The sequence below is a fragment of the Callorhinus ursinus genome, unplaced genomic scaffold (assembly GCF_003265705.2).
Source record: "Callorhinus ursinus isolate GAN/ISIS: 27379988/994484 unplaced genomic scaffold, GSC_fseal_2.0 scaffold23, whole genome shotgun sequence".
NCBI classification, from domain to species: domain Eukaryota; kingdom Metazoa; phylum Chordata; class Mammalia; order Carnivora; family Otariidae; genus Callorhinus; species Callorhinus ursinus.
In genome coordinates, this window is record NW_027397085.1 from 7483693 (window position 1) to 7510145 (window position 26453).

General features: G+C 44.9%; 1 long non-coding RNA gene across 1 annotated transcript; it reads right to left on the reverse strand.

The window, feature by feature from the left end:
* Positions 1–3957: 3957 nt before the first annotated feature.
* On the reverse strand, positions 3958–26425 carry LOC112839813 (uncharacterized). Its single transcript, XR_012382047.1, has 3 exons — positions 26082–26425; positions 5671–5960; positions 3958–4161 (listed from the first exon to the last, which is right to left on the reverse strand). It is a non-coding gene; the product is annotated as an uncharacterized lncRNA (long non-coding RNA).
* Between the last annotated feature and the right edge of the window lie 28 nt (positions 26426–26453).

A 26453-nucleotide genomic window follows, 5' to 3' on the forward strand; every position in this document is an offset into this window, starting at 1 on the left:
AATTTATTACTCTAAGATGGCAACCAGATTTTCAAACTACATTGTGAATTTTCAATCTACATTTCCCATGTGGGTTAATCAGCTATTCTGTAATGATGCTGCATGGCAACTCTGACAACCTGAATGACTGAAACAACAAATACTAATTTCTCTCTCATGGATCTGAGTTGCAGTTATGTTGACCTCACCTGAATTCAACTGGAGTCAGTCAACTAGGCATGGCCCTAGGCTGCAGGTCAGAGTCCAGTTTGCTCCCTGTGTCTCCCATTCTGGGACCCAGGCTAAAGGAGCTATGGGGACATGTTCCTCTCATGGTAGACAGAGGGCCTACCAGAGACCAAGCCACACTCCACAAGCACAACCAAAGCCTCTGTTCATATTGTATCTGCCAGTATTGTAATGGCCACACCCAACACGAGAAGGGAAGTACACTTGTGCCATGGCTTGGAGAAAGCTGTAGGGGAGAGTGGGCTAAACGATAACAATCAATTAGACCTACTGCCCTGCATTACAGAATTGCCAAACAAGACAGTTGATGGCACACTGGCTGACCCTGCAACCTCCTCGAAAGAAGAAACCACATCTCAAGTTCTTTTGTGCCTAATGTCAAAGTACCTAACGCTACGTATCACTCTCAGAAGATGCTCAGTAAAACTCCCTTTAATTGATCAAATTATCAGAGTTCTGGACCAGGATCAGCATCAATCAACATGTGACTATGGTCAAGTCCATTGATATGTTCACTGCTTGAAGGGCTGGGTATGAAAATCAAAGGGCAAAATGTAGTTAAGAACCTGGGTTCTACTCCGAACTCACAACTTCCTGGCTGTATGACCTTTGGCAAGTTGCTAAGCCTCTCTGTTTCAATTTCCTCATCTACAAAGTGAGGGTAGTAATAGTGACTGTGTGATGGGGTTGTTCTGAGGATTATGAGGTATATTCATGGGAAAGGCCATCAAGGAGGGCCTGACCCGTGATAAGTATTTAACTGTTGCAAACAAGCTTTAAAAAAACAAAACAAACAAAAAAAAAAAAAAACAATGTCTGCCTTTTAAGAGAAGCAGGATGATAAAGTGGAAAGAGCTGGGATTTGGAGTCAAAAAACTTGTGTTGAGTCCCAGCTCCTCTATTCATACCATCTATGACCTTGACCAAGTCCCTATTTTCTCACTTATGAAATAATGGCTCCCTTCCCTGCTGGTGTGAGGATCAGGTGACATGTGTGAAGGCACTTTTGCAAAGTGAAAACCATCAGAAAAATGTGAGCTGCTTTTATCAAATTATTCCATTTTTGCCTTGCTTCTCTGATGACAACTAATGGATGGTGAAGGAATTCTCTGCTGGACATTTCTATTTCATCTTTAGAGATGTGCCAATAACATACGCATTTCTCTGAAGCTCTTGGTTCTGCAAATCATCACCCTTTCTAATGTAGCAGACACCCAGCAAACTGGTCCTCACAGATGACCACAGAGGAAAGTGTGTGCCTCTTTTCTGAGTGACTACTTGGGCTTTTCATAATTCCATACATTGACAATGAATGTCTTGAGATTGTTGTCTAATATTTACGTTGTGCTACTGTTTGGCCAGTACCTGTTGTCTCCACTTTCTCTGTTCCCAGCCCCTAGTGAACCCCCTGCACTTTCAATATTCCACTGCAGCTACTCTTGTCAAGGTCACTTACAAGTTCAGCATTGCCAAATCCAATGGTCACGGCTCAGCAAATCTTACTGAACCTATCAGCAGTTTTCTTTTAGTAGTTGATTACTGCCTCCCTCTTGAAAGCCTTTCTTCATCTGACCTCTGGAACACCAGCCTCTTGGTTCTCCTCCTCTCCACCCAGCTGCTCCTTCTGGACTCCTTTGTCATCCTCTCAATGTTACAGGCTCACTCCCCAGATCTCTTCTCGTCTCTATGTACACTCACTCTCTGGGTGATCTCATTCAGCCCAGTGGCCTCAGATACCATCTCAAGGTTGACAACTCCAAAATTTTTTTCAAGATTTTATTTATTTATTTGACACACAGAGAGAGATAGCAAGAGACAGAGAGGGAGAGAGCACAAGCAGGGGGAGCGGCAGGCAGAGGGAGAAGCAGGCTTCCTGCACGAGCAGGGAGCCCGATGTGGGGCTCGATCCCAGGACCCTGGGATCATGACTTGAGCTGAAGGCAGAGGTTTAACCAACTGAGCCACCCAGGCGCCCCAACAACTCCAAAATTTAATTCTGTGGCCCAGACATCACCCCTAAACTCCAGAGTTATAAATCCACCTGCCCGCTTAGCACCTCCACTTGAATGTCTTGTGACATCACAAAAGTGACATATCCAAAGCTAAGCTCCTGTTGTTCTAACTTTAATCTGCCACTTCTCAGTAAATGGCAACTCTGTTCTTGTGCTCAACACAAAAATGTAGGAACCATCCTTTCTCCTCTCTTATACTCTATATGCAATTTATCAGTAAGCCTGTAGGCTCCATTTTCAAATTACATTCAGAATCCAACCTTTGTTTGTTTGTTTGTTTGTTTAACACCTCTACCGCTTGCATCTTTGTCTGAGCCAGCATCATCTCTTGCCTGAATTGCTGACATTTGCAACCCTCCTCTCCTCTCCCAAGAAGATAGATCCTTTTAGAAGATTATTCATACTTTAGCACTCCCTTGATGAATATGCTTCAATGGCTTCCTATCTCTTTCAGAATAAAACCCCAAATCCTTACTCTAACCTACAGGAGCCTGTAAGTTCCAGCCCCCATTTATCTCTCTGACCACCTCTTCTAACATTCTCTCTCTTGCTGTTGGTTTATTCTGTCCCAGCCAGGCTAGCCTCTTGCTCCTCCTTGGACACACCAGCCTACTCTCACTACAGGGACTTTGCACTCCAGCAAGGCCTGTCTCACTTTCAAAATATTGTAGGTATAAACTCATCAGATAAAAGGAGATGTTACCAGTGTGTGTCTTCAGTGCATCTTTAAAAGCTATCATTTTCTCCTTTATGCTTTTTAGAACTTTTCTAAATATTTTCAATGAATGCTATGTATCTATTTTATAATCAGAAAATAAATACGATTTAAATTGAAGTCAAGATCACAAAGGACACTGCTGTTGCTTAAATACATTGTAAAAAAGCTGCCTTGTCCCCTGTGCGGGCTCCTCATGCAGCCCAGAGAGTGGATCCACAGACAGGCCTACAAAAAGCCCATGGGTCTCCTGTAGATCTGGTCCCCCCCCGTAGTCTTTGCTTCTTCTGCATTTCCCCCACTTAATGAGTTTCACACCAGGATGGTGATAACTGATCTCTGGGTGAAGATTCTGACTCACCAGATTAAACTGCAATGAAATGCTTTTTAATAAGTAATCGAGGATGATAAGTAAATTGTTATTTTCCCCTTGTGAGTGGCATTACCTGTCATCCTAAAAATTAATCTTATTTAAGAGATGCTTGAAATATGGAGCAATATCACGGTTCTTCAGATCAAGCAGTTAATGAGTAATTTATGTGAATTATAAATCTTGATTCTTTCAACACTATTTTGCTTTAGATCTATTAGTCACTCTCATCTTTTCTCAGTTGCTACTGAGATGTACATTCTGATTTTACAGAGTACTCCGAGTAAAGAGGAGAAAATGCTACCGGCCTACTGAAACTTAATATAAACAACAAAACATTCCTTAGGTATATTAAATGATAAAGGTCAGGGTAGCATGGCTGAGGAATCTCCCTAAGGTTTGGTAGGTGAGTGTCAAGAGCATAGAAAAAAGATGCCTCCTGCGTGGTTTGGAGGAAAAATGACTCGGTGTACCAGGCATCACAGCACTGCTAGCAGTGCTAGTTTCAACTTCACTTTTAAACTTCAGATATTCCCTGGAAGGTAAATGGACAAAGAACTGTGATGTGAGGTGAGAGATGGAGCGGGAAGATTTATCATGGATTTTTTTATTATGTGTTTCAAATATTTTGTGTATGTCTTTGAGGCCCTTCAGAAATATTAAATTGAAATCTGCCTTTAAATATCGATCATCTTTCTCCTACTCCGCAGTTTGTTCTGTTCCTTGGAGAGGTCTGTGGAGTGAAAGAGACTTCCTAGTCTTTGTCCAGCTCCAGGCTCTGTCCTGTGTTTGTACTTCTGGCTGCCAGTATGTTGCCCCATCCAAGGCCTGAGAGCCTATGACATAAAGCAGGCAAAGCTTTTGCTGGAGTTAACATAACTCAGCTGTCTTAGGTTTAGAAATGGGATAGATGCATGTCATGGAACTAGTGCTGTGGTTTAAAGAACTCCATGAGATCTCACCAAAGTTGACTGATTCTGCTTAAGATAAACACCAAATTTGAATGGCTTGTCTCCCTTTCTACATAGAGTTTGACCTCTCACCCCTGTAGGTAGCTCAGGACCTCTTTTTCTCTTCAAAAGTGGTCTGTGTTGGGGCGCCTGGGTGGCTCAGATGGTTGGGCGTCTGCCTTCGGCTCGGGTCGTGGTCCCGGGGTCCTGGGATCGAGTCCCGCATCGGGCTCCCTGCTCCTTGGGAGCCTGCTTCTCTCTCTCTCTGTGTCTCTCATGAATAAATAAATAAATCTTAAAAAAAAAAGATTAATAAAAAAAAAGTGGTCTGTGTTTCCACCTCCCCTACCATGATGCCTACCAACTGTACTGTAACAGTCTCTCACCAGCCCAGAGACCATGTCTGTCTTGTGCGTTCTTATAATTCAGAGCCCAGTACAGTTTGGCATACGAAAATGCCCAGTAAATATTTGGGGTCTTGGAGGGATGGGTTTTTTTTTTAATATTTTACCTATCTGAGAGAGAGAGAGACAGAGCGAGCATGAGCAGGGGGGAGAGGCAGAGGGAGAAGGAGAAGCAGGTTCCCCGCTGAGCAGGGAGCCCGATGCAGGACTCGAACCCAGGACCCTGAGATCATGACCTGAGCTGAAGGCAGATGCTTAACCGACTGAGCCACTCAGGCGCCCCTGCTATATTTATAAGATACTCTCAGTCAATCTGGGCTACTCTTACTGAAATACCATAAAACTAAAGTCACACTCCATGTCCTTCCTCATGACACCTATCTAATAAAGTTTTTGCTGCTGCAGATGAAGCAAGGTGCACTGGCTGATATTCTGGGTGCCTTGTGTATGTCATCACACTGAGGACTGGGTATCTCTGGATTATTTAGAAGAATCATTACCCCAGAACTGCCTACTTATTCTCAGCTTGAAAAATAAATATTTGCCCAATAATATGGCAGGTTTATGAGCTGCATTTAATACTGTAATGAAAAAGTCTCTTACTGTGTGTATGTGTGAGAGAGAGAGAAGAGTTAAGGTTGCCATGGGAGCCCTTGGCACTTCTGAACCTTTATGATTATGAACAATAATTAGATGTAATGCTTTATGGTGGTAAAGCACCTCGTGGGCGCCTGATAATTGTTAAGTGTTTGGCAATTAACTCACCCTCCCTGAGATTCAGGTTAGTATAATTAACCCCACAAGGAGAAGCAGCCTTAAAGAAGGGGAGTCACGTGGGGAGAACCACCCTGTTTGGCAGCAGCATAGACAAAGGGAGGCCTCACCAGTCCCTGCCCTGCATCACCTCCATCACAAATCTCCACCAGAGACCCCCTTTTGGGCCTGAGGCACTTTGCTCAGGTGGCTGGGTTGGGTTCATGGGCGGACTTGCCTGCACCGTGGAGAGGTGGGTGGGAGCAAAGCCCAGGTGTCGGGCCCTCAGTGTTCCATTTCATTGGGCGTGGACATGCAGCCTTGCACAGCTGTAACAAGAGGAATTCAGAATGCCACCTGGGGAAAGGGTGATTAGAGACATGCTGCGTAGCTGGAATCAGCTGAAACTTCATGAATTCAATACTTCTGTCTTCTTCCCCAAGCAACTGCGATTCAGCGTTGATCCTTCATCTGCCAACTTTTGTATTTATTGTCCCATGACACATGCTCTTAAGCATCTATAGATAGCTGGGGAGAGGGTGGGTTTTTTTTTTTATTAACATATATTGCATTATTTGTTTCAGAGGTACAGATCTGTGATTTAACAGTCTTGCACAATTCACAGCGCTCACCATAGCACATACCCTCCCCAAAGTCCATCACCCAGCCCCCCCATCCCTCCCACCCCCCTCCACTCCAGCAACCCTCAGTTTGTTTCCTGAGAGTAAAAGTCTCTCATGGTTTGTCTCCCTCTCTGGTTTCGTCGTGTTTCATTTTTCCCTCCCTTCCCCTATGATCCTCTGTCTTGTTTCTCAAATTCCTCATATCACTGACATCATACAATACTTATCTTTCTCTGATTGACTTATTTCACTTAGCATAATAAGGGGGTGGATACTTTTAATGCAAAGTGTCATTGACATTTTATACGCACACGTATATATGTACATACATATATGCATTATGCAGCAGTCTCATATATATATTATAGAGACAGACATGTATCGGCCATATGTTATAGAGACCTCTGTCATTCTATATGTATTATATAAGTATAGAGAATTAGAGTATAAATGTGTATATATACTGTAAGTAAATCCCTGAAATAAGTGAGTCATATGCTTTGTTCCTGTCAGATCGATGAAAAACCAGACCTGCAGTTTCTCCAAAGGAAAACAAAATATAACTCTTGAAAATTTCAGTCAACACCCCTTTTGTTTCAATTAAATTTCCACGGACTACTTCAAGCATTTTATTTTCCTGGCTGAAGGCTAATGCGTTGTGTATCGCTGACAGACCCCAACATGGGAATGTGTTGGATTTCTGCCATTGGCAAACTTGACCCCACTTCTCATACCGCTGCCCAAACTGCCTACACAGCTCTGAGAGGGCCCGATAATGGTTTGCAGCCCCGACTCCAGACATGAGGGTGACAGGGTACACAAGGCTGGCATGGGGGACCATCTTTGCCCATGCTCTGCTGAGCGGGAAGGCACGCGTGTTTTCCCTCAATGTGGTGGTCTCGTTAATACCTGCCCCCAGCATGATTAATACCTGATCCCATTAGGGAGACCAGCTGCACGGGCCGCTGAGCCAGACGCGGGGAGAACAGACTAGGTAAGCCACGTCTTTTGCTTCACTACAAGGGAGTCTATACAGCACAAGGCCTCTAGCACATTTTGAAAGAATGTTTTGTACCAGAAAAGCTAATTTGTTATGATTAGTTCCATTACATTTGTGAGATTGTCACTCTATATTTATTTGGAAGGCAGGTTAGAGTCCCTTCTGGTGATTTTCCTCTATGTGCCGAGGGGCCTCTCCAAAATTTCTAACAAAAAAATCAATCCAAATGCCACCATGAATACCTCCTGGATCCTAGGAAATGGAAACGCTCATGTGCCTTGAAAAGAAGAGCGTCCTGAGTCCTCAGCAAGTCACCGTGGCAGGAATTCAGAGGGTGGGGGAGGGAACTGGAGGACCCCAGAGAAAGCAGGTGTGGGACTGAGGTCTGGGGGGAAGGTGAAGTGGGGTCATTCCCTTTCTACTTCACATGCTTCTGTGCTGTTTGAAACTCTGACAAGTTTCATTTTGTTGGTGACAAGAAATGTTGCTTCTGTGTGGTCCCCGCTGCTTTGGAGTGGCTCTGAGGAGGGGAAGGATAATGTTGTGGGGCTAGTGATGAGAGGGAAGACATCAGCGGAAGGAACAGGGCCTGAGCCGAATGCCCAAACCAGAGGAAAGAGAGAAGTCACTCAGGAGGGGTTAGAGACGGGACTTAGGGAGGATGAACACTTTGTGCAGAAGGACTGGAGAGGGAGGGAGATCCTGTGGCCAAACACTGACAGATAAGACTTGGCAAAAGCAAGACCCTAATGGAGGTTTCTCTCCCTCTCTCCTTCCCGCGCCTTCTCCCTTCCCCTTCTTTCCCCCTCTCTGTCTCTATGAAATTCTGTGTGCTAAGCGATGTAGACCCTCTCTGGCCCACTATAAACCATTAGTTAAGTCTACGTTTCCACTAACCCCTTGTGGAGTGAGTTTCCTTTTTAAGAGATGCAAGAACATGTTCAATCTTGCTCTGGGGTGGCACGAGGGAACGCTAAGGACCAGCTACTTGCATACTGGCTTGGGTCCTCTATTCACAGACGGTGGTTGGTGCAATGGGATGGGGAGGAGGAAAGAGGTAAGAGTTTGCAAGTCTGACACCCCATTCCTTTACACCACTTAGCTGCCCTGGTCTCTGTCCCACAGCCATCCCCCCACCTCCCCTCTCCCATGGGAAGGCCACCCACACGGTCAGTCTCAAGGGCAGTGCCCAGGAGTGGGGGCGGGGAATGCCAAGCCCCCCACGTGAGCCCAGGCCACCACGGGTCCGGATGCAGCCAATCCTGTCTGATCGCTGCTTATCGGTGATTCAGAGAGGGCCAGCAAGGCCTGTCCTTGCCAGTTTTGCACAGACTCTTTGGGCCTGGGCTCAGGTGGGAGCAGGAGGTAAGAAAGCTGTTCTCAGTGGAAGGGACAGTCGTGCAGGCCCTCTGAGAGCCGGGAACAGAAGACAACATGCTCCGAAACTCCCTCTCGGGGTGTGCAGAGGCAGGTGTCAAAGGAGGCGGCACCTCCTGCATATTCTTAACATAGTCTTTGCAAGACTCGAGACCTTGCACATCTACCCATGGTGCTGATCAAAAGAGCTTTTTTGAGAGATTAGAAAAAACAAAAGCCAAGTGTTCACGCAAGCAGTCTTCCTAATTAACACTGCAGACCCAGAGTGAGAGAGAAAGCACATTGGATTTTTTTTTTTTGAAGCAGCTGTTCTCCCAAGAGCAGGCTTTTCTCAGGGAGGCTGTGGGCTAATGCTCTCGGATTCTGTGAATTCAGAGAAGGGCCTCTGACCACTTCAAATGGAGGGCTGGCTGCCATCTGGGGCCAAGTAATGTCAGCTGGAATCACATAACCTGGAATTCACATGGGCCAAGCATAACACAAAGCCTGTAATGACTGTTTACTGTGTGCCAGGCCCCGTGCTAAATTCATTTCCCACATTCTCTCGTTTCATGCTCCCAACAACTCAATGCGGTCATTAGCTCCCCCTTACCAATGAGGAAATGTTACTGCCGAGGTCACCTTCAGAGGACATGGTGGAGACAAAGTCTGAAAACAGGTGTATCTGAATCAAAGCCCATCCATTATGGTCTCCATCAGCCTGCTAGACTCCCCCTCCCAGCTTCCCCTACTTTGGGTGATGCGCTATTTCCAGTGCTTGGCATAGATGGAATTGGATGCAAGCTTCATAATTATAAAAATGACATGTTTTTATTGGCCCTTCTTCATGAAACCATCCCTCACCCCACATCCCTCCCCTTTGCTCACAGCACACCCACAACTGACCCTAGCATGGCTGATACTGCATTTACTTGCAACTATTGATTCAATCCACCTTTCCTATAACACTGTGGGTAACTTGGGGTGGGGGAAGGGGGGTTCCTAGCACAATGTCTGATACATAGTTGGTGTTTATAGAATGAATGAATGAATTACCTAAAACAGTTCCTCACTAAATTATACAACAAAATAACAACGGAGCGGCTTTATGCAATGGAGAGAGCACAGATGCAGAATCGGAAAACCTGCCCTCAAGTCTGGCTCCCTTACTTCTTAGCTGCGTGCCTTGCACACATCACTTAGCCTTTCTTGGCTTCTGTTGCCATGTCTACAAAGCAAAGCAGTTGGACTTGAGTTCCTTAAGATCACATCCAAATGCTGACAGTATCTGAGTTCAGGCTGAGCAGAGTCCATGGTGTTCCTTCATGAAGCAACCTGCTCAGGTAAGATGCTTCATGCTCAGCATGAAGAAAAGCCCATCCTCAGACCTCAGATAAGTTCAAGGACTTATTTCTGAGCTGGGCAGCCCCCCCAGCTCTGTGCCACTACCACCCCACCCCCCAGTTCCCTGGCTACTTGTCTGCCCAGGTACCAACATGTCTCCCCCATCCCTTTGGCTTGATCCTTACTTTAGGCTCTTTCTAGTTCAACTTCCTCCTTCACTACTCGCTCGTCTCTTCCTACAGACCTGGTCCTCGATTCCTTCCATTGGTCCACCCTGTGTGTAGGACCCATCTCAGAAACTTCACGCCTCTAATGAGAATGTCAGTTGCCGTCTTAAAATGATTCCCTAGACCTGTAGCATATCAGGAGATATTCATGAAGAATTTACATCTAATTTGCCACCATGAGGTATTATTAACGTATTTGAGCGAACAGACTGGAGGACATGCTGCAATACTCGTATTACTAATTAACACCATTCTAGCATGCACACTATTAATTGGGTACTTCCTATCAAGTAGCCTTAATATGAGCGTGTAAGGGCAGTCTGTGAATTAGATCAGAAGGTCGCTCAGTCACCGCCCAGGGCACCCAGGCAGGCAGCTGGGGAAGGAGGTGTGGAGTGCTTCGGACAGAAAAAACTGCCCTTTCTGCTTTACATTCTATGTGACTCTCATTCGGCCCGAAGCAGATGATGGCAGGGATAGCATGGAGCTAGCAATAACAAGGGCATTCTGGTTTCTGAATCTGACATACATGGGAGGAAATTATTTAAATTTGTCTTTAAAGTGTGGAGGAAAAGCCACCCTGAGGCTCATTTGCAAACAGCTTTGTATCGCAGCAATAAGAGGAAACCACAGGAACTGAGGATGCAGGACCTGGAAAAGAAAAGGCCTAGGCAGGGGAGACCAGGCCTTCCCATGTGTCCGTGGTGGCATGAGGACAAGGGACCTGTCCGTGCCCCCTGCAGGGCAGAGCAGAGCAGGGGGTAATATTTGAGCTCCCTGTGAGGAAGCATTCCTTAATGATTTGGGCTCTGGGGTAGTGAGCTTCCTGTCCCTGTCAGTTTCAAGTTGAGTCTAGACAGCCAAATAGCAGGACTGTCACAAACGGGCTTCAGTCATAGGACGGGCTCTGATCAGGTGACCTAGAGCTCTGACCCTGCTGGTGTGCCCAGGTTTGCTCGGCCTCCTGATGGTAAGAGGGCAGTGCTGAGCCAACAGGCAGCTGGCGCCCCGGAGTCTGTCTCAGGCCTGGATGGCTCTGTTGTTTAAATTCTTCCCAGTCTTTATTGTTTGTGGCAGGTATTTTGGTTCCCAACACCCTTCATCTTTGCTGTCTTCCCTTATAGAGGTTGCAAGAGTTAAGTCCTTGCTCCCCCGGCCTCCCTCGCCGCTGGAGGTGACCATGTGACCCAGCCCTGGCCCATGAACATAAATGGAAGTTTTGAGGGAGGGAGGGAGCTTGTGAGGCCTGTGGGACTCAGGTCCTATCAGGAGGGCACGCTCAAATGAGGCTACCTCGAGGAGGGTCTCACAAAGGAACAATTTGCAGCAGTGTGGCAGGAGTAGGGAGCCTCCAGGGGCAGGGCAGTACCCAAGTCTGGTATCGCGAGACCCAGAGGACTGAGGAGAAGCAGCAGTTAGCCGACCCAGAAGGAAAGAGCTGTATGGAATGAGTTGCCTGGAGACCCTCCATGACCCTGACAGCAAGGACATTTCAGAAGACCTGACAGAATTCTCTCCCTGGCTGAGTACACTCACTGATTGTTGGGCAGCTCCATGGGGACTGGAAGGCAGAGGACCCAGACCTTCCAGTGAGAGAATCCTGCTGGGTCTCTAGCTATGCACAGCTGTCTGCCCACCGTTCATCTTTTGTGTCCCTTATTCACAGAGAGTGTACTGTGTCCTTGATACCTTTCCATCACTGTACAACTACACCATGTGTAGGAAATCATCTTGCCCTCAAGTGGCTTACAATCTGAGCAGACAAACAAGCACACATGCTGAGAAGAGTCAGAAGATGTTCGAACATTAAACTTCATGGCAACAGCCTTAAGTACCATAGAAATTGAAGTAGGTATTGGTCAGTGAGACCAGAGTCAAAATTCCATTTCCACTGCATATTAGCTGAGTGACATTGGACAGTTACTTGATCTTCCTGAGCCCTACTTTCCTTATATGTAAAATGGGAAGAAGGACATTCACCTTCATGGGCTGTTTTAAAGATTATAGATAATATACATAAATTACTATATAGTGATAACATTCTTATAATATTTATTATATACCAGGTACTGTTACATAGATTAACTCTATGAGGTAGGTACTATTATCATCCCCATTATATATGTTGGAAACTGAGTCCCTAAGGTGTAACGAGCTTGCCCAATAGTCAGTAGTTAATAGGGCACAGAACCAGAGTTAGTACCAGACAGACTGCTGGAAGCCCTCCTACCCACTGCACCACACTGGCTGACACAGTCGATGCTTAACCATCTCCCACTGTACCTACTAGAACCACCATCTTCACCACAACTGCCAGTACCACCATCACTAGCGTGGGCTAGACTGTTTGACAAAGTTTCCATCAGGAGTAGCATCTGGGCCTAAAGGGCAGAGTAAAATAGTTAAGTGTGAAGAAGAGACGACATCCTAGGGGAAGCAGCAGCACAAGTAAAGGTGAGTGTGGTCCTGGCCCCAAGAGGGCCAGACAGCCCTGCCCAGGGGAAGCATGGCATGGCCTGGGGGAGCAAGAAAAAAATGCCCAGATCGGTGGGGCTGGGCCAGACCTCAGAAGCACCTGAGAGCTGTGCGGAAGAGTCTGGGCTCGATGATGACCATGGGAGACCAGGCCAGTGCTTGGGCCAGGCCATGTGACATGCTAGAAGTTCTGTTTTAGAAAATTAGCTAGAGAGCAGAGAAGCCAGCCTTGCAGGAAGGCCAGCAAGGGACACTGTTGGTAGTAATGAGGTCTAACGGGACGGAAACGTGGAATTGGAGAAATGGGGCAGATGTGTCACTGTGAGGGTGCAAATTTGGTGAAGGAGATCGAGGAGTCCACGAAAGGGAATGAGGAATGGAAAATTAAATGCTGCCCCCCTAGCTTTCCCAGGGGTACCCCTGAGAGGACTCACAGCAGGATTCCTCCACTTGCCCGCCCTTGCTGGGCTCCCTCAGCTGGCCACGGGGCAGCTCGTCAGTCCCGCACAGGAGGGCCACCTGCGCGACGTGCACGACGTGGCCTTGAGACCCCGTGACACCAGAGGAGAGGATTCTTCCCTCTTCCTGGAAAGCAGACAGAAGCGGCACATGCTGCCGAGGACTCTCTGAAGCCCTTCCAAGAGCTGAGCCGCATATCTGCTGTGACACAGAAAACATAGACTCCCTGAAAATCTTGTTACCAGTCCTTTTGTTTAAAAATCACGAGAGCTTGCTCTCTTGATACAACTCACACACCCACACAGTTTTTAAATGAAAAATGAGGGGAAACTGTGTCCGTGCGCATCCAAATAAGGTAGAAGATGATGGAGAGTAGCTGTCACCGTGGCTCTTGATTTCTGCCCCTGGTGAAACAAAAACTGGGTCAGAACGTTCCCTACCCTCAGAACCCGATTGCAGGGTCAACTGTTGCAAACTCACAGCTCATCAGCAGACCGTGTTGTTGCAAAGCCGCCTGCGGTCTGTCCCTGTCACCAAGTGAGACACCAGCTTGAGGGTTTTGAGACTAGTTTGAAGGATTGAAGGATCCTACCTTGAGGGAAAGGGCTGAAATGATGTGGGGAATACCTGGCATTAAATAAAAGGAAATAAAGAGCAACTGCAACCCTTTCTTCAGACACAAATTTTTGACATCTTCTACCCTCATTTCCCTGTGGCCTTTGGACAGAACTCCCCTCCTGGGATGGCAGAGGCTGGGGAAGCTCCGACCAGCGTGGCAGCAGATTCCAGAGACATGGGGCCAAAGATGACAAGAGATCCCCACCAGCCAGGAGGCCCTGCCCAGAGCAGGAGAGACCCCACCCAGCAGTCTGTCTCCTCCTGAACAACCAAGTCCAGCTCCCGAGGCGAGGAGAAATTAGAGGAGTCTGACAAGATTTGTACCGTCAGAAAACAAGTTTTGTTTTTACCCTCAAGCCCGTGATCACTTAGGTGTCTGCAAATTGAGGAATTATTTTTACCCAGATGTAGAAATCAAGTTATTCCGCTTTGCCTTCTGACCTGCCCTTCCCACCTGGTGTTGGCTCTGGTGACGAGCTGGCTGACCTCTGTAGTGGCCGAACTGAGCTGGAATCTTCTCGCCTGTGCCACTTTCAAACCATGCCAATCCAGGTGAGGGTTTTGGGGGGGTTGTTTTGTTTGTTTGTTTTACCCTTTCTGGCTCTCAATTCCCTTATCTGTAAAATACACAGGGTTAGCCTAGGTGGTTTCTATGGTATGAAAGAAAAAAAAGGACAAAGGTTTTTAAACATCTATTTTAATGCAGTCTGTTTTGTTTTTTCTCTTCCCTGTTTATAAAAAGGGCAACATCTTATTTCTGTAGATCAAGAACATTTGCCACATTTTGGAAATGTGTGGTCTTTACCAAATGGAGGGAATGAGTAATGGAGGGGAAAAATAAATAGTACAAGAAATGAAACAGTCTGGTTTGCAGAGACTGAAACATCCGGCCTTTCGCTCCAAAGACCCAGCTTTGCAGACCCCTGGCTTGGCTCCCTCACTTACACCTGGCTGGTGTACCTCTCAGCCATTGGCCTCGGTGGGAAGCACCATCTGAAGCCCTCTCTCTCAGGCGATGCCTTCCCCGTGACTTGACACCTTCAGGGTTATGAGCAGAGTCATGCTGCAGAGCATAAGGTCCTATGAGATCTTGCTGCTCCCTCTGAGGGACCAGGGGGTGGCAGGACAAGAATTCTGCCCTCCTGACCAGCACGTATCAATCAACAGCATGACAGAAGGACCTACAGTCAGTACTGACTCTGTGGGATAATCACCAGCTCCCTAGCAGTCCGGAGGAGCGAGGTGAGGAGAGCTGGCGGAGGGGCGGCACCGGGAACACCGGCCATCCCTAACACTCCAGGAGCCGAGAGAGAAAGAGAGCGTTACCTCCAGCAGCCTAACTAGTGGTCTCATTGTTCATTCATACCTTTCTTCTAGTAAGACTCTCTAATGAGACCTACTGTGCTCCGGAAGGGAAGATAAGAAGATGAATAAAACAGGACCCTGCCCTCCCAGACACTCCTTCTGATAGAAAAGCTGACAATTTAATAGATGGCTAAAGTTCAAGCACTTTACCTAAGTCTACAGAGATGTGCCATCACCGTCATCCAGTTTTAGAACAGTTTCATCATCTCAACAAAATCCCTCACTCCCGTGTGCAGTTAATCCGCTTCCACCCCCAGCCAACCTCGTGTCTACTTTCTACCCCCACATCTGCCTTTGGGTGGCTCATTCGGTTAAGCATCTGCCTTCGGCTCAGGTCATGATCCCAGGGTCCTGGGATCGAGCCCCTGAGCAGGGAGCCCGCTTCTCCCTCTCCCTCTGCTCCCCCCCCCCCCCCCCCCTCCCCCCCCCCCCCCCCCCCCGCTTATGCACTCTCTCTCTCTCTCTCTGTGTCAAATTAAAAAAAAATTAAAAAAAAATAGACATTACATATAAATGCAGTCATACAATGCGTAGTGCCTGGCCTCTCACTCGTAGCATAAAGACTGTGAGGTTCATCCATGTGGTAGCCTGTGTCAGTACTTCTCTCCTTTTTATAACTGAATAATATTCCACTGTATGGATACAGCACATTTTCTTTACTCACCAGCTGATGGACATAGGGATTATTTCCAGCATTTGGCTTATGGATAATGCTGCTGTGAACATTTGTGTGCGACTCTTTGTGTGGACATATGTTTCCATTTCTCTTGGGGAGAGACCTAGTAGTAGAATTGCTATGCTGTATGGTAAACTTATGTTTAACTTTTTAAGAAAGTGTCAAACTGTTTTCCAAAGTGGCTGGACCATGTTGCATGTGTGCAGCAATGTAGCAGGGCTCCCAAGTCCCCACATCTTAGCCAGCATTTATTATCGCTGTCTTCTGATTATAGCCATTCTGATGGGGTGAAATGGCATCTCGTGATGCTTTGAATTAGCATTTCCCTCATGACTAATGATGTCCTTAGTGACAATTCATGTATCTTCTTTCCCCCACTGAAATGCCTTATGCCTTTATCAAAATCAACTGACTTTAAGTATAAGGGTTTATTAATGGACTCCCAGTCCGGTTCTAATTGAGTTATATGCGTATCCATATGCCAGTATTACACTGTCTTAATAATTGTAGCTTTATAGTACATTTTGAAATTGGGAAGTGAAAATCCTCCAACTTTGTTCTTTATTTTTTCTTCACAAAATAGGTTATTCTAAGTTTTTGCTTTCCATATCAATTTTAGGAATAGCCTGCTATTTTCTATATTAAAAAAAAAGGCGGGGCACCTGGGTGGCTCAGTTGGTTAAGCGACTGCCTTCGGCTCAGGTCATGATCCTGGAGTCCCGGGATCGAGTCCCACATCGGGCTCCCTGCTCAGCGGGGAGTCTGCTTCTCCCTCTGACCCTCTTCCCTCTCGTGCTTTCTATCTCTCATTCTCTCTCTCTCTCAAATAAATAAATAAAATCTTTAAAAAAAAAAAAAGGCTGGAATTTTTGTAGGAATTATAGATCAACTTGGAGAAAACTGCCATCTTAACAATATTGAGTCTTCTAATCCATAAACATGAAATATATTTCCATTTATTTAGACCTCTAATTTCCCACAGAAGCATTTTGTAATTTTCAGTGTACAATCTTGCACTTCTTTTGTTAAATTTATTCCTAATCCTTTTTTTTTTTAAGATTTTATTTATTTGACAGAGAGCATGAGCAGGGGAAGCGGCAGGCAGAGGGAGAGGGAGAAACAGACTCCTCACTGAGCAGGGAGCCCGATGCAGGGCTCAATCCCAGGACCCTGAGATCAAGACCTGAGCCGAAGGCAGACGCTTAACTGACTGAGCCACTCAGGTGCCCCAAATTTATCCCTAATCTTTTTAATGATAATGTGAACAGAACTGTTTTATTTTTTTACTGTTCATTGTTCATATATAGAAATACAATTGATTTTTGTCTCCTCTGACTTTGCTGAACTTGTTTATTAATTCTAATGTGTATGTGTGCATTCCTTAGGATTGTTAACTAATCATTTTTATGACATACAGCCTAACAGTAAATAAGACAGAAGGGGAAAAAAAAAGAAAAAAGACGAGAACTCCAGAGGCTCAGTAGTTCAGAACCATTCAGGGTTAGGGGTGAGTAGCACCACACAGCTCAAAATACAATGCCCTCACCGCGGTATTAGCAGCCTGTGATACTTAGCCTCCTGAAGAAAGAAAAAATAAATTAGGTTCAATGACTACTATTCAAGAAAACTAAAGATACATGTCTGTCCACGTAAAAATACCATCTGTGGTGTTTCTAAAGTTTGGCATTTGCTGGAATACATTTGTCTCTTCTAGAAGGTTCACTACGAGATGCTTTCTGAGGTATTGCTATTTTTTTTTCTCCTGAATCCAGGATCATCCTGGCTGCCACCAGGGCCATCAGACAACTTCCCAGTGGTTCCTACGTTCCCCTATTTCTTGGAAACTTCTAAAGTTAACTCGCCTTAGGAAATCACGTCCTGCCAGCATGAAGGAGTTTGCTAAATCTGAGTGGAGGTATGACGCTCCCTGTGTTCTCAGGACAAGGGCCTGTGAACCAGATGCAGGGAGAAAATACTACAAAGGAAATTAATACTATGGAATGACCTAACGGAGGGGAGAAGGAAGCCAGTCTGGAGCCATTAAAATGAGTTAAGTGCTCAGACACACAGCACTGCCCCTCCCATCAGCTGGGACAAAACAGATGGGCAGAGCCCGAGGGACCAGGACACCCGGGGTGTGCCAGAAGCCAGTGCAATGCAGTCCTGCACAGAGCTCCTAAGGGATTGCCCAGGAAACAGCCCTGGGATGAGTGTGGAGAAGGCCAGCCGTGCCACAAGGTCCAGGGACCTATCAGCTGTGTGCCTTAGAGGGGCAGGTAATCGTCCAAAGAGTCCCTCCGGCTTCCGTTGGTGACTTTCAGGGTATGAAGAGGGTGCTGCTCCGTCACTCTGTCTTGCAGTCCTCTGAGAGAGAGACATGAGACAGTGTGTGCACAGATGTGAGAACAAAGATGCTGTGTCCCTGCTGATGCTCTGGGCAGGCCTCTCAGCTCCTGCTGGCCCCAAGGTCCTGGGAAGATGCTCATGCCTCCTCCCTCTCCTAGTCCAGCCTGACCCCTTGTCTCCCTAGGCCCGTTCTTACTCCCAGTTCCCCAGCTGCCTCCCTGGAAAATTTGCTTTGGCTTCCCACAGGCATCCCTTTAGCAAACAGCCAAAGTAAATACCAGGTCGCAGTTCACAGCAGCCCATGTGACTCTGAGCCGCCGACCCCGCAAGAAGCCACTGCGCCCGCCTGGCTCCCTGTCAGCCACTGAGCCAGGTGCAGGCAGATCAGACAAGAGTTGACTCTGGGCTCCAGGCTCTGGCACCCAACACAGGGACTGGGGAACCTCATGCTCCTTGGCCTCTCGGTAGGGAGAAGACAGTCCAGCAAGAGGGGAGAGCCACTGTCTGGGCCCTGGCAGCCCCAGCTGCACCCCTCCCCAGCAAGCCAGGCCTCCACCTACACCCCACCCACACCCACTCCAGTGGTTCCCGGGCGCTGGCTGAGCATTTGCCTATTGACAGCCTGCCTTCCTAACACCAGAGCAAGGTAAGGAGGGCAGGAGGCTGTGTCAGTGCCCAGGAGAGGAATCAGAAACAACCAGAAACAGAGACAGTCTAGATTCCTACCCAGAAGGCCTTAGAGATAGCCAGAAGCTAAAAACAGTTAGGCTTGCAAATAAGAAACCAAGCTGACAGGTAGACAAGCTTCCGGAATTGTGAAATGATGACCACAGCCCCTGGCTTCACGGAGCGCTGAAGGAGCAGGCTGGTGAACGCACTAAATACTGGTTCTCGTGGGTTTGACAGCGACTGATGAAGCAGGACTGAGGTGGTGGGACCGGGCCCGCTGGGGGCAGGGCAGATAAAGTACCAGCCTCGGGCATCTGTGGGAGAGCTAAATATGGGAACTACAAACCAGAGCACAGCTTGTCCCCTGCCAGGCAACCAGTCAGAGCTCTCAGAACAGCAGCTGTTTCAATAACAGTGTAGGAGCCTTTCCCGCTTCCAGCATTGCAAAGGACTGACGTGTTCCACACGAGTGGATCGCCCCTCAAATGGCAAAATGTGATGCTGATAACTTTAAATAATAATCCTCAAATCAACACCTGTGGCTCTTGCCATTAAAAAGAGAGACGGGGGGGGGGCGCCTGGGTGGCTTGGTCATTGAGCATCTGCCTTCGGCTCAGGTCATGATCCCAGGGTCCCAAGATCGAGTCCCGCATCGGGCTCCCTGCTCAGCGGGGAGTCTGCTTCTCCCTCTGACCCTCCCCCTTTTCGTGTTCTTTCTCTCTCTCTCAAATAAATAAATAAAATATTTAAAGAGAGAGGAGAGAAGCATGAAGCCTGTGATCAAAACAACTCATTTATACAACCAATGAACACGGACCAGGTTCCTATTATGTGCCAGGCACCAGAGTGGTTATATAAATTCCTCAGGCATGAATTGCGCTCTGTAAGAGTTTGGGAAGTGGTAGAGGATGCAAGCTGTGTACAGGAGCAGCCATAAAACAAGGGAGATGATGGTACCTCACAGGAGACTGCTTTTCGGAGAGATCTGAACCAAATGCTATGAGGATACATTGATGAGTATATGTCTATGTATTTCCTCGCTCTGTCTGATGGGAGAGTCTAGAAACTGACAGCCAGGCAGCCACAAGCATACCAATGCCCAGATCTTGGTTTCTAAGCAGGATCCATCGATAAATACTAAAATTAATGGGACAAACTTTAAGGGGAAACATACCTTCAAAATATTTATCTACAAATTTTCTAATCGTTATGATGTTTTTAACATATGATCACAAATTCTTTGATACCCAGCCCTCCAGGAAGTGGTGCTCCATCCCCTTCAGTGTAGGCTAGATGTAGAGACTTAGTTCTAATGAATTATGTGTGTAAGGAGAAAAAACAGTAACCTTACTGTGGAAAACCCTGGAAAATACCAAGGTTAACAAAATGATCATGGTTAACATCACCAGTGATAAATCACGTTGATACCATGTGAGCACTGATATCAGGCGATGACAAGAGTACTTCCCCCTCTGTGACATTTTTCCAGAAATCCATAACCTCAGCTTCTTAATGAACCCACCAGATAAACCTAAATTGAGGGACATTTGATAAAATATCTGACCACTACTCTTCAAAAATATCAAAGTCATGAAAGCCAAAGAAAGACTGAGGAACTGTTGTGCTTTGGGGGAGACTAAGAAGACATGATGACTAAATGTAATGTGGTACCCTGGACTGGATCCTGAAACAGAAAAATAAGAAACCAAACTGACAGGTTAGACAAGCTTCCGGAGTTGTGAAATGATGACCACAGCCCCATAAATGGAAAAACTGGGAAATTAGGATAAAGCCTACAGCTTAGTCAATAGTATTTTATCAATGTCAATTTCTTAGTTCTGATTAATGTACCATGGTTATGTAAGATGCTAGTATAATGGAAGCTAGGTAAGGAAGGGTATACATTTCTATGGGTAAGCCAACAGAAATCCTAAGCTCACAGCCAAGTGTGCATGTTAGAATACATCCCAAGAAGTACAGCAAAGCCTTTGAGAACTAAATCATATAAATCACTGCTCAAGTCCCACACTACCCCTGAGTGCCATATGCAAGGGGCAGCCCACAAAAGCATAGCAATGCCTTTGAAAACTGTATGGGCAATGGAACCACCGTTCTCAGAATTTGCAGTCTAAACCTAATTGGCATGATTGCTTGCTAAAACAAAATGCTCCACATTCTTTGGAAGATTTTAATATGACCCAGAGTCTTACTACTTAATGTACAAACTGTCTTGGATATCATCCAGAATTATTCAACATATCAAGAACCAGGAAAATCTGACCAATTCTCAAAGGAAGAGACAATCAACAGATGCCAACTCTAAGATGACCTCGATATTGGAATTAGCAAAGACCTTAAAGCATCTATTATAATCACTCTCCATGAGGCAAAAGTGAGTGCTCTTGAAAGGAATGAAAAGTTCGCAACAAACAGAAACTATAACAAAAGAACTAAATGGAATTTTAGATGAGAAATATATTATCCAAAATAAAAAGTTCACCAGAGAGACTCAAATAATTGGAGTCTGTCTTCAAAAAAGTAAAAAGAACCAAAAAGAACATTCCTTAATTTGAGGATATATAAACAGAAATTCTCTAAAGAACAGACAGAAATGCTACCAATTTCTGGGTATTAATTTTGTATCTTACAACTTTATTGAACTCATTTATTACTAATTCTAGTAGGTTTATTTGGTGGAGTCTTTAGGGCTTTCTACATATAGTATTATGTCATTTGCAAGTAGTGACAGTTTAGCTTCTTTTTTACCAATATGGATACCTCATTTCTTTTTCTTGTCTGATTGTTGTGGCTAGGACTGCCAGTACTATGGTGAATAAAAGTGGTGAGAGTGGACATTTTTGTCTTGTTCCTGATCTTAGAGGAAAAACTCTGTTTTTCACCAATGAGTATGATATAATGTGTGGGTCTTATTATGTTGAGGTATGTTCCTTCTAAACCTACTTTGTGAGAGTTCTTATCATGAATGGATATTGAATTTTGTCAAATGCTTTTTGTGCATATTGCGATTATCATATGATTTTTATCCTTTGTTTTGTTGATATGTTATATCATGTCAATTGATTTGTGAATAAGGAAGCATCCTTTCATCCCTGAAATAAATCCTACTTAACCTTGGTGAATGATCCTTTTAATTAATGTTAAGTGCAATTTACTAATATTTTGTTCAGAATTTTTGCATCCATATTCCTGAGGGATATTGGCCTGTAGGTGTTTTTTTTTTTTTTTTTTCCCATGGTGTCTGGTTTTGGGATCAAGGTAATGCTGGCCTTGTGGAATGTATTTGGCAGCTTTTCTTCCTCTTCTATTTTTTCAAATAGTTTGAGAAGAATAGGCATCAGCTCCTTTTTAAATGTTTGGTAGAATTCACCTGTGAATCCTACCATGTGGTCCTGAACTTTTACTTTTTGGTAATTTTTTTATTACTGATTCAATTTCACTACTAGTAATTGGTCTGTTCAGATTTTCTCTTTCTTCCTGATTCAGTTTTGGAAGATTTTATGTTTCTAAGAATTTATTCATTTCTTCTAGGTTGTCCAGTTTGTTGGCATATAAATTTTCATAGTATTCTCTTATAATCCCTTATATTTCTGTGTTGTCAGTTGCTACTGCTCCCCTTTCATTTCTGATTTTATTTATTTGCGTCCTTCTTCTCTTTCCAACTAAGTTTTGTTAATCTTTTCAAATAACCAGCTTGTGGTTTCATTGATTTTTCTACTGTTATTGTAGGCTCTATGTCATTTATTTCTGCTGTGATCTGTATCATTTCCTTCCTTCTATTCACCTTGCACTTTGCTCTTTTTTCCTAGTTCCTCTAAGTGTAAGGTCAGATTCTTTATTTGAGTTTTTTCTTTTTCTTGAAGTAGGCCTGTATTGCTATATATTTCCCTCTTAGAACTGCTTTTGCTGCATCCCAAAGATTTTGGACCACTCTGTTTCCATTTTCATTTATCTCCATGTATTTTCTGATCTATTTTTTTATTGCTTCATTGACCCACTGGTTGTTTAGTATCGTGTTATTCAACCTCCACGTGATTGTGATTTCAATTATTTTCTTGTGACTGATTTTTAGTTTCATACCATTTGTGGTTGGAGAAGATGCATAAAGAACTCACACAACTCAATACCAAAGAAATAAATAATCCAATTAAAGAATGGGCAGAGGACCGGAATAGACATTTCTCCAAAGAAGACATCCAGAAGGCCAACAGACACATGAAAAGATGTTCAACATCACTCATCATCAGGGAAATGCAAATCAAAACCACAATGAGATATTACCTTACCCCTGTGAGAAGAATGGTTAAAATCAAAAAGACAAGAAATAACAAGTGTTAGTGAGGGTGTGGAGAAAAAAGAACACTGGTACATTGCTGGTGGGAGTGTAAATTGGCACAGCCACTGTGGAAAATAATATGGAGCTTCCTCAAAAAATTAAAAATAGAAATATCATATGACCTAATAATTCTACTAGTGGTATTAACTCAGAGAAATAAAAAATACTAATTTGAGAAGATATATGCACCCTTATGTTTAATGCAACATTATTTACAATAGCTAAGATATGGAAGCAACTTAAGTGTTTATCAATAGACAAATGGATAAAGAAGATGGTGTGTGTGTGTGTGTGTGTGTGCGTGTGTGTGTGTGTGTGTGGTGGAATATTAGGCAGCCATTAAAAAGAGATGATGGTTTGTACAACAACATGGATGGACCTAGAGAGTATTATGCTAAGTGAAATAATCAGACTGAGAAAGACAAATACCATACAATTTAACTTATATGTGGAATTTTAAAAACAAAACCAATGAGTAAACAAACAAAAAGCAGAATGAGACCTATAAATACAGAGAACAAACTCTGTATTGTAAGAGGGGGTGGAGGGATGGGCAAAATGGATGATGGGTAGGGAGAGACACAGGCTTCCAATTATGAAATGAATAATAGAAATAAAAGGCACAGCATAGAGAATACAGGCAATGATATTATAATAGCAATGTATCATGACAGATGGTAACTACACTTATGGTGAGCATAGTATACCGTATAGAGAAGTTGAATGACTACACAGTACCCTGAAACTAATATAACATTGTGCATCAACTATACTCCAATAAAAATTAAAAAATAAAGGGGCATCTGGGTGGCTCAGTTGGTTAAGTGTCCAGCTCTTTATTTCAGCTCAGGTCATGATCTCAGGGTCATGAGATTGGGCCCCACATGGGGCTCCATGCTGGGTGTGGAGCCTACTTAAAATTCTCTCTCTCAGAAGAATGAAGGGGAGTGAGTCGGAGGGGGAAACGAACCAGGAGAGATGATGGACTCTGAAAAATAAACTGAGGTTTCTAGAGGGGAGGAGGGTAGGGGGATGGGTTAGCCTGGTGATGGGTATTAAAGAGGGCACATTCTGCGTGGAGCACTGGGTGTTATGAACAAACAATGAATCATGGAACACTACACCAAAACAAATGATGTAATATATGGTGATTAACATAACAATAAAAATTTTTTTAAAAATTCTCTCTCTCTCTCTCTCTCTCCCCCTCTACCCCTCCCCCACCCCGCTTGCACATGTGTGCACGCGCATGATCTCTCTCCAAAAAATTTTTTAAAAATTAAAAAATAAAACAAAAAGAACAGACAGAAAATAGGCTGAAAAATTCACAGAGCCTCAGGACCTGCGGAACTATATAAAAAGATATAATGTACATGTGCTCAGAGCCCCTAAGGAGAAGAAAAAGATATTGGTATGGAAAAAAGTTTTTGGAAGAAATAATGACAATAAATTTCCCAAACTCAGTGAAAGACATAAATTTACAGATGCGAGAAGCTCAGGGAACATCAAACAGGACAAATCCAAATGAAACCATCATAATCAAACTGTAAAAACCAAAGGAAATAAAGAAATTTTGAAAGCAGACAGAGAAAAACGACATGTTACAAGTAGGAGAATAAAAATTTCACTGTAGGTTTCTGACAGTAAACATGCAGATCAGAAAGAGAAGAACGGTCAACTCAGAATTCTACATCCCATGAACATACCCTTCAGGAACGAAACAAAGACATTCTCAGATAAAGGAAGACTAAAAGCTTTCATTGCCAACAGACCTGCTCTAAAATAAATGTTAAAGGAAGTTCTTTGGAGAGAAGGAAATGATTCCATAGGGAAAATTAAAACTTCAGAGAAGGAAGAGCAACAGAAATGGTAAACATCTGAATAAACATAATAAACTACTTTTTTTCCTCTTAGGTTTTCAAAATGTGTATGACTATTAAAAGCCAAAATTTTAACATCGTTGGAGAGTAGGGGGCTCTTAATGTATGCAGATATAACATTTATGACATATGTAACATAAAGGAGGAAGGGTAAAGGAACGTATATAGTTGTGAGTTTCTACATTCTACTTGAAATGGTCAAATATTAAATTGAAATGCAATGTGAAAAGTTAGGTATACATATTGTAATCCCTAGGGCAACCACCAGAAATAAATATGAGGAGATCTAGCCATGAGCAGGGCTGCCTGGCCCCTTACCTGGTCTGACCTAGGCAGTTCTCCTGTCTGAGGCTATGGGGGGTGACTCTCCCCATGACTCCCCCAAACCATCACTCTGGGCTCAACGAGAAGCTCCTCTCACTGCCGTATTTTCTAATTTCCCCCGTAACTGTGCAACAGAGGTTGTTCATAATTCAATCCATGTCCCAATGTCGTAAGGCAAGGAAGACCGTGAGTAAATTCAGGGCCTTCCAGCCCTGTCCTCTGATCTTGCAGATGAAGAGCCTGAAGGCAGACAAGGAAGGTTCCTACTTGCTCAAGACCCCACAGCAAGCCACTGTAAGAACCAGGCCTGGAGCCAGATCTCCGAAACTAGAGCTCTGGGGCTCCTTCCCCAGCTACTTGAGAGCAAGTTTTGCATCTGGCTGTCCTCCAGGACTATTAATAACTGACAAATATGCAGAGTTTCTACACATGAGGCGCTATTCTAAGTTTGTCTATCTGTATCGATCTCTCTCTCTATCTCCCATCTATTTATCTATCCACACTAAATCCTCACATTGCCTCACTTGAGGTAGACACTATTATTCTCCCTGTTTTATAGAAAGAAAAACTACAACACTGAGGAATTAAGAAACTTGCACATCTAATACGTGTTGGCCCTGGATCTGAACCCAGATCTGGGTGTAGCGTGTGAGTTCTGAACAGTAGTGTTCAGAATACTGTCCTCCCCTTAGGAAGACCAATACAGAGCAGAACTCTCTAAGACATTCCATGATCCAGAAGAAAATGTGCCCTGGCTACCCCCGACCCACGTTCCACTCCCCCAGGAGCATTTTTAGCTGGGTGAAGTCTGGTTAAAAGGTATACAGAGGGCAGCTCTGAAGGGAAAAAATGAGAAGTAGGAGCTGACAAGAGGCGCCAGCAGCCTGAAAGGCGGGTGAAGAGAGGTGCTGGAACAGTTACTAGGCAACCTACCTCATGCCTCCCGTCCTCTCAGGACTGGAGAGTTTCCCCCAGGCTCCTCCGTTCTTTCCTAACAACAGCTGATGACACCAGCTCCTTCTTCGCTTCCAGCTGAGTCACTGCTATCGCCAGTCACATGGTGAGGGCAGCCCGGAGCTGCCCCAAGATCCCCGGTAGGGGCCAGATAAGGAGCCTCCAGTCGTGCTGGAGTCTAGCCTCACTCCCTGGTAAAGTCCAGTCCCTTGTGACCACCAGGGAAGCGGGGCCCCAACCAGGAAGGGCATTTTGGCAAGCATCAGCAAACCGCTTCACAGCTCAAGCTCAGTCTGACCAGGGAGCAGTCGGTGACGGACAGCTTGCTGGTGGGGTGAAAAGGGTTCTCCT